The 10,575-nt window shown below is 31.8% G+C and overlaps 1 pseudogene; it reads left to right on the forward strand.

The window, feature by feature from the left end:
* Positions 1–7,068: 7,068 nt before the first annotated feature.
* LOC125594997 lies at positions 7,069–10,572 on the forward strand (annotated as a pseudogene).
* Positions 10,573–10,575: the final 3 nt, after the last annotated feature.

The raw sequence follows: 10,575 nt of genomic DNA on the forward strand, positions 1-10,575 counted from the left end.
GAATATGAATATTAGCAATCTACCTATAACATTAAATTTTAGTGTCTAGCAATCAAAGCACCATTATGTGGGATTCTGGGTATTTACCTAATTAAGAAAAAAGTTGTATGTATAGGATGCAATTTATCTTTATTTAATTTTATCTTTTAAATCATTTAAGATGTATTTTATTTTAATGGAAAAATATTGAAAATACTTACATTTTTGGCAAATTGTATTCCTTTTCATCTACAAATGTTTCTTCTAAGAAAAGCGTCAATGCACGCCAATGAAAACCTCAAAAAAAAAAACAGAAATACCAAGAGAAAAATTGCAAAACAAATTCATGAGGAAAAGAGACAAAGTCGAACCCGTAGCCATTTACTAATAAGGTTATAAGAAAAAAGTAACCACTCCATAAAGTCTCAATTCAAAACCATAGCCATTTACTGAGAAAGTTTTGCAATTGAAATAAAGTCGAACAATGGTACCAAAAAAAAAGTTTTGCAATTTGAAAAGATAAAAAGAAGAAGCCACCAACTCTCGTTTCTCTAAATTACATGCGCAACAAAACATGTAGAAATGCAGTTGGTACCCTAGTCCCTAGAAAGATGTCCATGTACTTCTTTAATTCTTTTGTGGAAACATTGGTTCCTACAACGTCAAATTTCATATCCACCTGAGAACATATAAATAGAAAATGATGGATTCGGGTCCTTCATCGGTGGTTGTTCATGCGTTTTCCGTCAATGATGTTATAGTATGCTTAAATATCCATGAACTCAAATTCTTGGCAAAAAAACAAAAAAATCATGAACTTATGTTAGTCTTCATTCATATAAAATCAGTTGTATTCCAATCCTACTTGTTTGGACCAGTGAAATCCATCATAATTACGATATATATGTCAGACAATTTTTTGCGGTGCAGTAACCTGCATAGTCAAAAGGAGTAAGCCGGACCTAGGCCTACTAACTAAAATAAAAAAATGTTCATACACGTAGTCTAAAACCAATAATGCCAGCGTTAAATTAGTCCAGTCCGTGACAACATTTGTAGTTCTCACTTCTCAGCAATCACTAAATATAAACGAGGGTTGTATATCCTTTTTTTGTAAAACAGTGATTTCATTAAAGAAACTTAGAGTGGGTTTGTTGCCCAAAGGGCTTGTTTAGCAATTAAATCGGCCCTAACATTTGCCGTTCTCGGAATAAACAGAAAAGAGATCGACTTGAATGAAGACGCCAGAAGGTAGATATCATTGATTGCGCCATAGATCTCCAACTTCATCTCTTTCTTGTTGATCGAGTTGATTAGGGTCTGAGAGTCCGAAAAGATTGAGGCAGTTTCAATACCAATGGAGAGGGCAAAGGTCATGGCTGAGAGGACAGCCAAAGTTTCTGCCATAAGGGGCGATGAGACTGAGGTCTCTTTCGCTGCATGTTGGGTTATCGAGGGTTGTATATCCATATTCAAAACCAGATGAATATTTTATTCATTGTTAGTTGAATTAACTATTCTTAAGTGTTTTCTTTCTTAAATTTCATTATGGAAGTTTTCATATGCTTGAAGAAAACTAAAAGTAAAAGATTGAGACGTTCATGATTTAGTCGAACTAATATGCTTATGTGTTTTCTATCTTAAATTTCATTCTGAAAGTTTTCATATGCTTCACAGCAATTAAAAGTAAAAGATCGAGACGTTCATTTTAGAAAAAAAAAGCAGCATGCTCCAAATGAATAATCAGCTGTCTTCGGCTTTTCTTTTCACTTTAGGCCAGCAAAGTTGATGGGGGAGGGCCTCCTCTTTGTTCTTCTCAAACTTTAGGCATCTCAATAATCTAAAACCGAATAAACTATTTTCCCCCAAAGTTAGGCAAATCCTTAATATCCAACTTCTTTTAGTATTTTGAGCAAATTAACTCTAAACTTATTATGTTTTAAAAATTGATAAACACATATATATTATAATATATACTAAATATTTATATAAAAATAAATAAAAACAAAAACCCGCGCAACCTAGTGTTCAATTAATGTATCAAAAAAATTATGGATCTTCAAACAATAAGCTATAACAGTTAGAGTTAATTTGCTCAAAATACTAAACTAAAAAGAGCCCATCAAAAATAAAAGATGGATAGATTTGGTTTGGATTTTCACTAATAAACAAATGAATTATAAGGTATTCTTTATCACATTTTCCCACGCCAAGTATTTTCGAAGTTTAAATCCTTATTGTTTTTTTTTTTAACCGATTTTTCATACTAAATCCTTATTGTTGTATTGTTTCTTACATCGTTTCATGGTGAGCATTTTACCTTATGAATATAATTTTGTATTCCCTTCAACTTATTTTGTACATTTAAATTGCATCAATGAATATACTCTCTCATTCGAAGAAAAAACTCTTCTAGCTCTTAAACGAGAAAACAATATAGGCCATTATAAAAAAATAGTTGGATGAGATATGCATGCTTGAAATAACTAATATTTCTTCCAAATTATATTTACGAGTTAAACCAACCAAGAACTTTCACTATCTTAATTGCGTTATAGGTATTACTTATTTCAGATGTTATTTTATTAGAACAACTAGAAAATTCTAAATTGAAACTCAGACCTATCTATAAACCGTATGAAAGAAACCGGTATTTTAACTATTTATAATTAATCTGCAGTTGTCAACTATGACTAAACCTATAGTGAATGTATTTGAATTTGATCTTTTTATCCACAAAATGAATTAGCCGTTATATTTGTAAAACTAGCTCTGAGTTAGTCTATGTTTTTTCCATATAAATAGTTTCTCTTTAGATCATATATATACCATATCAAGTTGGTACTGTAGTTTATCTTATAAATCTGATGCGTCTTTTTAAAAAAAAATATATATATCATAGAAAAGGGGAAAATAATCGGAAAGGGCAGTTTACGAAATAATTTGATAATCATTGAAGATTTGCATGTACATATAAATAAGTATCTTTTTGCAGGTTCATGGTGTGAAAATTTCGAGGAGCTTAAGCTGTTGAAACATTGGGTACAGAAACAGAATCCTTGACAGAGAAGTTATTAATTTCTTCTAAAACAACAAAAAACAAAAAGAGCAGCACAATTACCAAAGATTCTAGTTACTTTGGTTTGTACTAGTTTAGTGGTTGGACAAAGACAATGCTTGCCCTCTTAAATCTGATGGATTAGATTTTGATCTTTAGTTAATGGAACATAAAACATTTGAATGACATAAAGGTACGATGTTTATTTCATAATATAGAGTAATTATATGGTTTGATATTAGCAACATGTGAGTGTGTGTCCTCTTTATGATACTGTACGAGTGTTTCTTTTTTTCTATGTAACGATTTTTTAGAAAATTATAAAGCCAGTTCAGTGTTTTTTTTTTTTTTGATAAAATGTGGATTATATTACCAAAAGTAAAGGTTTTTTTTAAGTTCAGTGTTTTTCTTAACTGGTACTCCCCTGTTTCATTATAAGTGTCGTTTTAGGTTTCGGCACACGGATTAAGGAAACAATTAATTTTGTACATTTCCTATAAAAAAAAATACTATTACCTATACCCAACCATATTTTAACCAATAGAAAAATAAATTTTGCATAAAATTAATAAATTTTGCATTGAAAATAAAAAACGACACTTATTTTGTAACGAAATTTTTTTCTCTAAAACGACACTTAATATGAAACGGAGGGAGTATAATATAAGAGACAATTACTTATGACTGATTAAAAAATAAATATGACAATTCTCGCTTTTATTGGAATGTTATGTAATCACGCAAACAGTGTAAATTCAAAAGTACAAGTCAACTATCTTATATATTAAAACATAAGTTACAACATTGATTCATGTGTGATTTTTTTAAAAAATGGACCTAATGGATCTATTCCTAGAAAGTGATGTTACATTTAATATCTAATCTTATCATTTAAATTTTAAGTCTGCCATAATTTTTTATTGGGCTATCAATAATTGAATTTAAACAATAGATGATCTATTGGATTTATAGATAATATAAATTAAATATATATAATTTAATATTGTAATACTATACCTCTATATGCTAAATATTTAAATATTTGCCGATGTTAACTTTTAAAATTATAAAGATTTTTTTTTAAATAACAAAAATCATATTATCTAACAATGATTAATCTTTACTACCTTAAACCAATGAAAACAAATTTTAAACTATATAGTTTATTTTAAAAATTAAACAAAAACTAAATGATTAATTATTTACTCGATAATATAAATCTATGAAGCGAAAAGTTTAATTTTTTAAAAACTTTCTAAATTTGTGAAATATTACAGTATCTTTGAATATGACAATAAAATAATATTTTACTAATCTTTATATATATATATAGTTACGATTTTAATAATGAAACTAGATCTTGACCCGCACAACCGTGCGGATTTTTTTAATACCAAAATATTTTAGATTATGTAATAAAATATATCAATTAATTAATATAATTTGGCATTATATATTATCTAATTTTATAATAATATTTTTGTGACGTATAATATTACTATTATAAAATTTATAAATTTTGTATTTTTGTAACAAAATTTATTTTGAAAACATTATTATGTAAAAATACTGATTTGCATAATTTTGTTTTATTTCTAAATTTGAAACATATGTGAAAAATAAATTAAGTTGAACCTACGTACTAGAGAATTTGGTATATATTTATTAATTAAACCAATTTAGTATAGTTGTTTAAATAATAAACCCAATTATTTTTTAACTCATGGGAGTATACAGACGTTAATAACAGTAGAGTAAAGTCTTACATATACGATATAAATAAAGATCAAATGTTTCATCTATGAAAATGTGTAAATTAGTTAGTTAAACATGGTAAAATCATTTAAAGGTGTGACTTTTAAGTGGTCTAAATTTAAAAAATCACATATGAAATAAGTCATAATTTCTATGGTAAATATATAAGAATTTGTATTTTTAAATTAGAAATAGAAATGAATATTTCTTTTTAAGAACATCTTTTAAAATACTTCTTAAATTTAATTTTGAAAATTAAATAAATTTTAAATTGTTATTATCATTAAAATATATTAAAAGTATTTTATATAATTAATAAAAAAATTACAATCAAAACTAAACTAAAATTTAGTTTCTAATTTTACTTTGAGTTAACTAAAATTTTAATTAACTAATTTCGAAAATATATTTTAAAAAGATTCTAAAAGATATTTGATAGATTTTCTTAGACATTTCTTTAAGATATTATTAATATTTCAAATAAATAAAAAGATATTATAATTAAGTTATGTAAAATTTAATAAATTTTTAAGGATGATCCAAATAAAAAATCACACATGAAATAAGTCATGACTTTTATTTTAATAGTATAGATAATAAATATATTTATAGAAAAAGATACAAATACATGTGAAAGTTTGAAACAATCTATTCAATGAAAAAATATACAGTAAACTTATGAGTATTTGCATTCCCTACCCACAACATTTATCCTATTTAGTGATCTGCACACATTTCCCCCTAGTTTTGCTCACTCCATCATCGCTATTTTCCCCCAAAGTTAGGCAAATCTTTAATATCCAACTTCTTTTAGTATTTTGAGCAAATTAACTAACAGTTATGTCAAAATCAAATTGTCGTACATAGCGGTTTTGATTTCGGACTAAGGTAAGAATAGGGTTCGATTACAACAAACTTTGCTTTTTTTCTTACGCACACAAAATTCATGATTTCATCCAATCAAGCTTTTAAAATTTTGTTATGTTGAAACCAGTGTTATAAAACCCGACTCGAACCCGCGGTTGAACCGGTAAATCCGGTGACCCAAAAAAAATCCGGTTTAGGTTTTGTGAAAATCCAATATTTAGAAACCCGCAAAAAACCCCAAAAACCCAGAATCTGGTACCGGTACCAGTTGAACCACCGGTCGAACTAATAAACAACTTTTACTTCTTTTTTAGTTTTTAATTAGTTTTTGATTATGTTTTATATCTAAGTTTTCAATTAAGAAGTTAGGTGCTGACAAGAAAAAGTTAGGTTTTCTTTTTTCAGTTTTATATTTGTGATTTTTAGATTTTGATGAAGATTTCTCTATGCCACACGAAAAAAATAAAGTGAATGATAGGAGAGAGAACCAAAATTAGTTGATGTAATTTAGTGTAAGTTTATTTCGGTTATTGATAATTTATTACAATGATCTTTTACTTTGGTTTATTTTGTATTTGTAGTTTAATTTATTATTCACATTAGACATTTAGATATTTATAAATTTTATGTCTTGATTTATTTTAGATACAATAACTCTTACCTTGTTAGAGAAAATTTTAAATAGTCTAAACTATTTTTTTGATATTTTGTATGTCAAATGAAAATAAAAATATAAAAACTAAAATTAAGTATTTTCTAAATGTTTTTAAACATAAAATATATACATATCCAAACTATTATTTTATGTTTTAAAAATATTTAGAAAATATTAGACTTTATTTTATATTTTTATTTACATAGCTAATATATTATTATATAATAAAACTAATATTTATTAACATGCGGTTCACCCGCACCTAATAATCCAGCAATCCGGTAAGTCGTACGATGTCCGGATCTGGTTTAAGAACATTGGTTGAGACCTAGTGGACTATGTGACTATGACCCATATTATATATATGAAACCTAATTCAAATAATCCTAAAAACAAATCAAATCAGACGATAAAGAGAGGTAAAAAGAAGGCAATGGGCATTTATCTTTTAAAATTTATAATTTTCTCTAATAAAGAAAAAAGCGATGATGTGTGTGTGTTTTCTCATCTTTTGTGAAAGTATATATTGCTTTTGCTTTTTTCAAAAGCTAAAGACTCATTAAAAAAAAAAAACTAAAGCTCAAATCCTAAAGGAGAAGAATGCATTGGATACATCAACTTTTTTTCACTTTCTTTTAATTTATTTATTATAATTTTACATGATTTCGTATATTCAAAAAAAAAAAAAACTGATGGCATGAAATGATGATGATCTTCTCCACTTATTAATCCACTCACTCCAAGCAGCAACTTCAGAACATCGTGAGCCCCAAATCATTTAAAAAAAAAACAGTGAAAACATGATGATGTCTAATGATGATGATCTCCTTCTAGGGTATTGCAACTTCTTCGAAGACCCTTCTTCTCTTTCACTTCTCTGAAAATCTTCAGATTCGTGTCGGAGAGTTTTTTTTTTCTTTCTTTCTGATGTAACAATGGGAGACAATATATTCACTTTCTTCCTAATCTTGTCATCAGTCTCTCTTCTCTTCTGTTCTTCTTCAAGTTCATCTCTTAATCTCTCACTAATTAGACAAGCCAAAGTCCTTGTCTCTCTAAAGCAAAGCTTTGATTCTTTAGATCCTTCTCTTGATTCATGGACCATTCCAAATTTCAACTCTCTATGTTCTTGGACTCGCGTTTCTTGTGACAGCTTGAACCAGTCCATTACTCGTCTCGACATCTCTAACCTCAACATCTCCGGCACTCTCTCGCCAGATATCCTCAAACTGACGAGCCTAGAGTTCTTAAACATCTCCAACAACGCCTTTGAAGGAGAGCTTGCGCCACTTGATTTCAGCCAAATGACTCAGCTCACCACGCTCGACGCTTACGACAACAACCTCAACGGATCGCTTCCTCTGTCTCTAACCAAACTCAATCAACTCGATTACTTAGACCTCGGAGGAAACTACTTCAACGGTGAGATCCCTAGAAGCTACGGAGGTTTCTTGCGACTCACGTTACTGTCTTTATATGGAAATGACCTAACCGGGAGGATCCCTAGCGAATTAGGCAACATCACAACTCTTCAGAAGCTATACTTAGGTTACTACAACGACTTCCACGGCGGGATACCTTCTGATTTGGGGAGATTGATCAATCTCGTTCACTTGGATTTAGCTAACTGCAGCTTGAAAGGATCGATCCCTGGAGAGCTAGGGAATCTCAAGAACTTGGAGATTCTTTATCTTCAGACCAATGCGCTTACAGGTTCTGTTCCTAGAGAGTTAGGGAACATGACAAGCCTCAAGACTCTAGATCTCTCCAACAACTTTCTAGAAGGAGAGATTCCTCTTGAGCTAGCTGGACTTCAAAAGCTTCAGCTGTTTAACCTCTTCTTCAACAGACTACACGGTGAGATACCTGAGTTTGTATCTCGCCTTCCTGATCTTGAAGTTCTCAAGCTTTGGCACAACAACTTCACCGGAAAGATTCCTGAGAATCTTGGCACCAACGGGAAGTTGATCGAGATCGATTTGTCTACTAATAAACTCACAGGTTTGATCCCTGAATCGCTCTGCTTCGGAAGAAACCTAAAGATTCTCATTCTCTTCAACAACTTCTTGTTCGGTCCTCTCCCTGAAGATCTTGGCCAATGCGAGACGCTCTGGAGATTCCGTTTAGGTCAGAACTTTCTGACAGGTAAACTACCAAAGGGTTTGATCAGTTTACCTAATGTATCGCTTCTCGAGCTTCAAAACAACTTCTTGACCGGAGAAGTGCCAGAGGAAGAGGAGGGAAGTGTAGGGTTATCAAGTCTCACTCAGATCAATCTGTCAAACAATCGGTTAACCGGACCGATCCCTAGCTCAATCAGAAACCTCAGAAGCCTTCAGATTCTTCTTCTTGGCTCGAACCGGTTCACTGGACAGATCCCTGGTGAGATAGGAAGCTTGAAGGGTCTTCTCAAGATTGACATGAGCAGAAATAACTTCTCTGGCAAGTTACCTCAAGAGATTGGTGATTGTCAGTCATTGACCTTCTTGGATTTGAGTCATAACCAGCTCTCGGGTCAGATTCCAGTTCAGATTTCGCAGGTTCGGATTCTAAACTATCTGAATGTTTCTTGGAACTCTTTAAACCAAAGCATCCCCACGGAGCTAGGATACTTGAAGAGCTTGACATCAGCAGATTTCTCACACAACAACTTCTCTGGTTCTGTACCAACTTCAGGGCAATTTGTTACTTGAACAACACGTCATTCCTCGGAAACCCTTTTCTCTGCGGGTACTCTTCAAACCCTTGCAACGGTTCTCAAAACCAGTCTCAATCTCAGCTTCTCAACCAGAAAAATGCAAATTCCCATGGCGAAAACTCCGCGAAATTCAAGCTGTTATTAGGGTTAGGTCTACTAGGGTTCTTCTTGGTGTTCATCGTTTTAGCTGTGGTCAAGAATTGGGGAATGAGAAGGAATAGCTCGAACGTTTGGAAGCTCATAGGTTTTCAACAGCTAGGTTTCAGAAGCGAGCACATTGTGGAATGCGTTAAAGAGAACAATGTGATCGGTAAAGGCGGTGCAGGGATTGTCTACAAAGGCTTAATGCCAAACGGTGAAGAAGTTGCGGTCAAGAAACTCTTGTCCATAAGCAAAACATCGTCTCACGACAACGGTTTATCCGCAGAGATTCAGACATTAGGTAGAATTAGACACAGGAACATAGTGAGATTGCTCGCTTTCTGTTCAAACAAAGACGTGAATCTCCTTGTTTACGAGTACATGCCTAATGGTAGTCTTGGAGAAGTCTTGCATGGGAAAGCTGGAGTGTTTTTGAAGTGGGAAACGCGGTTGCAAATAGCGTTGGAAGCGGCTAAGGGATTGTGTTATCTTCATCACGATTGCTCGCCGCTTATAATTCACCGCGATGTGAAATCAAACAACATCTTGTTAGGTCCTGATTTTGAAGCTCATGTCGCTGATTTTGGGCTGGCTAAGTTTATGTTGCAAGATAATGGAGCTTCAGAGTGTATGTCATCGGTCGCAGGCTCCTACGGCTACATCGCTCCAGGTACATGACGGATCCCCAATACTTGTTTCTTGCATTACACGTAACGTTCGAAACTAGGGCTGAACATGAATTTAGGTTACTGTTCGGTTTGTTTGATGTTTTGGTGTGTATTTAGTTCAGAATAAATAGTAACCGAACTAGAACCAAAATAAACTTAGTTTGGCTCGGTTAGTAACTTAGTAAAAATCCATATAAGAAAAATAATCTTATAAATTAAATGTGTAAACTTACATTTAAAATAATTTTCTTTTTCATGTTTGGGTCTTTTAAGCCTAATTAATACTGAGATAATTTGACAAAAGTTTCAGTGTTAGAGTTTGGTTTAGTTAAACCGATTCAATTCAATTTCTCATTCCTACATAAAATTTCGTGTATTAATGGTCGATCTAAACATATTTTACCTGATTTTTATTACGCAGAATACGCATATACACTGCGAATAGATGAGAAGAGCGATGTGTACAGCTTTGGAGTAGTACTATTGGAGCTAATAACGGGTCGAAAACCAGTAGATAAATTTGGAGAAGAAGGGATAGACATTGTGCAATGGTCAAAGATTCAGACAACTGTAACAGACAAGGTGTGTGGTGTGAAGATCATGACCAAAGATTGAGCAATGTGCCATTAGGAGAAGCCATGGAATTGTTCTTTGTCGCAATGCTATGTGTTCAAGAACATAGTGTTGAGAGACCGACCATGAGAGAGGTGTCCAGATGATCTCTCAAGCTAAACAACCCAATACTTTTTAATAA

Source organism: Brassica napus, assembly GCF_020379485.1.
Source record: "Brassica napus cultivar Da-Ae chromosome C7 unlocalized genomic scaffold, Da-Ae chrC07_Random_5, whole genome shotgun sequence".
In the NCBI taxonomy this organism is placed as follows: domain Eukaryota; kingdom Viridiplantae; phylum Streptophyta; class Magnoliopsida; order Brassicales; family Brassicaceae; genus Brassica; species Brassica napus.